Below are 3,476 nucleotides of genomic sequence, written 5' to 3'. Positions count from 1 at the left end.
TGTAAAACAAAGAATGTGAAGACTAGATGTTCTTTGCCAGTGTGCCTTAAATTGTACTTACCAGGGGTCCCCTGGTGATCCAGTGGTTAAGAATCCGCCTTGCAATGCAAGGGACACCGATTCGGGAAGATCGCACATGCCTTGGGGCAACTAAGCCCGTGAGCCACAGTTACTGAGCCTGAGCTCTGGAGCCCACAATTCACAACTATAGAGGCCACATGCAGCAATTACTGAAGCCCGAAAACCCTAGAGCCCATGCTCCACAACAAGAGAAGCTACCGCAATGAGAAGCCAGCACACCACAACTAGAGAGTAGCCCTGGCTTGCGGCAACTAAAGAAAGCCCCAAATGAAGACCCATAGCAGCCAAAAATAAAAGTAAATAAAATATTTTTAAAATAAGCTCCATTTAAAAAAAAAAAAAAAACAGTAGTTACCAGTCTATCAGGAGATAAGGAGCTTGCATGTGAATATCCATCAATATCCTGCTTCTTTCACTGAGAAAGTCTTAATATGCTAGGGCAGGGGGTGCGGGTGGGGTGTGGTGGACAGGAACCAGTTAAACTAAACAATACACTGAGTGAGTAGCAGCACTGATTGTGTTAGACCTTCTATGAATACATGCTATGATTCCAATGGCTTCTTTATCTGACTTGCAAGATAAACAGGAATAGGAAATGGACTCCATTCAGAATTATTGATCTCCAGATGGGGCCCCCATCTCTTCTAATCAGTCAACAAAGGTCCTTCACAGAGGACCTACTATTGATATAACCCAGCAAAGCCCCAAGTCCCCAGATTTGCACTGTGATCTCTGGCCAGAAACTTCCAAACTTGATGGGGTGATGACACAAGAGCAAGGGACTCATCAAGAAGTGACCAGACCCGGCGAGGAGGGCTGGGCACTGAGCAGTGCTACAGAGAACAGTCTGCAGAGGAGCCGTGGAGGGACAGGGCAAATGGAAACAGCTTTCTAGAGGAGGCGGCATTTGCACCAGGTTCTTCAAGTTAACCGACATTAAGTGAAATCGAGAGCGGTCCAGGAGCACAGTGAGAGCTTTATGTACACTATCCTGGTGCTCAGTTTTTCGGAAACCTTGAAGTATATTTTGGGCTCATTTATGGAATATGGGCCAACTCTCTCGGCTAGATTCCTGTTAACACCTTGATTGCTGTTGTTTAGTCCCTTAAGTCATGTCCAACTTTTTGACCCCAAGGACTGTAGCCCGCCAGGCTCCTCTATTCATGGGATTTTCCAGGCCAGAATACTGGAGTGGGTTGCCATTTCCTCCTCCTGGGCATCTTCCCTACCCAGGGATCAAACTTGGGTCTCCTGCATTGGCAGGTGGATTCTTTACCACTGAGCCACATTTGTATAATGTATCTATACAATATATACAACAGCATCTATGCAAGGGGAACTCAACTGCTTTTTTAAAATAATGCTTCAGCTAGGCATCAGACCTGCTCTTAAAATGCAAACCTGCTCTCGTATGTTGTCAACTGTCCTCTTTGCATCCAGTTTGCTTTGACAACTGGAAAAGTAGGCAGATCACAGTTGGGCCCTTCATTCATTTTCCATGCTTCACTGTAAAGAAGAAATTGTTGCTGAAAATATATAGGTATAGCTGCTGGGAAACTCTCTTGTCCCCTCCAGTCCCAAATCTTGCATTCGGGGATGTTTGTTATATTTTAAATCAGCTGTCCGTGATCTGCTAGAGCTGTTCTGTCTATATGGAATTCTTTTCTTCCTCTGATTTCAGGCATGAACTCTCTCTGTGAATTTCTTTCCATCTATTTTTTACATTTCTGGCTGTCTCTTTGGTGGACCTTCTTTTTTTCTTTCTACCTTTACTGTTTTTCTGCATATTCTGTAGGCCATGTGATTGTTCAAATTTAACTTCCAACTTTCAAATTATTGTGTGTGGATTGCTTTTTCTTTCTCCCTCTCTGTCTAGAAAGGAAATATTCCCATGGGAAAAGATAAGTGTGAAACAAGGGTGGCTAAGGTCCTATCTTTGAGGTGTCCAGAATCATACAAAGAACTTTTTAATGAATTGTTTTTTCCTCAAAAGAGGAAGACATGTGTAGTGTCTCCCCCAGAGGGTTCTGAATTCTTGGCTGAGGAGGCTAGAAAAAGAATGCTTCCAACCCCTCCCCCTGCAAATCCTAAGTCTTTGAAAGCCATCCCCAGATAAAGAAATGTTTTCTTGTCAATTTTATAATCAGAATTCTGGTCCTCTTGCGTATAAGGCAGTCTGAGCTTACCAAGAGAGTGAATGGTCTTGGGTTTTGGGGGGCCACTCTAGAATCCTGGGGAAGGGCTCCCTTTATTCCTGGCCCGCCTTTGATGACACATGACCTCTGACCCTGATCAATGCATCCTCCTCCCAGAGCCACAGAAAGGAGAGCTACTCTCTCAGCGCCCAGAGGAAGAGCGGGCAGGGAGGCCCTGACCTCCCGCCCTGCCCCTAACCTCACTGATAATTGAGTTTTCCATCCGTGCTCACCAGCAGGCTCTGAACACAAAGAAACAAGCCCCTCCTGACTCTGTCTTTGCCCAGATGAAACCACGAGCCGAATCTGTTCCGCTCACGCCTGCAGCCGGCACCAGAACACACACGAGAGTCTCGCATCGTATCTGAGAGTCCGGCTCCCCCCGTCCATCCTCCATCCAGGGCCTCCCAGCGCCTCCCACGTCCCTACGGGCCGTGTGGCTACAAGAGCTGTCAGTCCCTCTTAACACAGCACTGTGGGGGGAGGACCAGGTTCCCCGAAATGTGTTCACCCCGAGCAGCAGCTTAGAAAACGCAGCCCCTCGCACACCCTTCTGCAAAAGTCATGTTTCCCACCCTTCCTTTAAATGCTAAAGACAGAAGGTAAGAGAATTTAAAAGAAACTTTCCCCAGTTCATCTTCAGTTATGAAATTCTAATGTTAGAATAAAGTTTTTTTAATTTAATAAGAATAAAAATAAAGTAGGTGACAAAAGGAGCCTCTTCCAAGCATTTCTACCCTAGGTTTCCCCTCCTCCTAGAAGCAGCATGTGGCCAGGATCACGACCACAGCCAGCTGCTGAAGAAGCAGGGGTGCTGGACGAGGAGGCAAGTCCACTGCCAGCCAGTCACTCGGGGCTCACTGGGGACTGAGGTCCACAGGAAGCCTGAGGAGATGCCCACCAGCCCTCAATGAATGCTCCCTGTGTTGTATTATGAATAATAATAACCTTGCTCTTGCGATGCCCTGCCCCCATAATTTATACCATCTCCTCTGCCCTTCACAACCCCTACCAAGGTAACTATATTTTGTCCCAAGACATCAAAGGGCAAAAGACTCGTCCAAGGTCAACCAAGCTCAGAAGAGATGGAGTTGAGACCCAGAGCCAAGCTTTCAGACTGGCACATTTTTGAAGCAATCTGTTAGCTTTAGGAAGAACACTCCCAGCCTGCAGACGGAAGGAGGAGGCCTCCAAGGTTTG

Source organism: Cervus elaphus, chromosome 11 (genome assembly GCF_910594005.1).
Source record: "Cervus elaphus chromosome 11, mCerEla1.1, whole genome shotgun sequence".
NCBI lineage: Eukaryota > Metazoa > Chordata > Mammalia > Artiodactyla > Cervidae > Cervus > Cervus elaphus.
Note: the sequence above shows the minus strand (reverse complement) of the source record.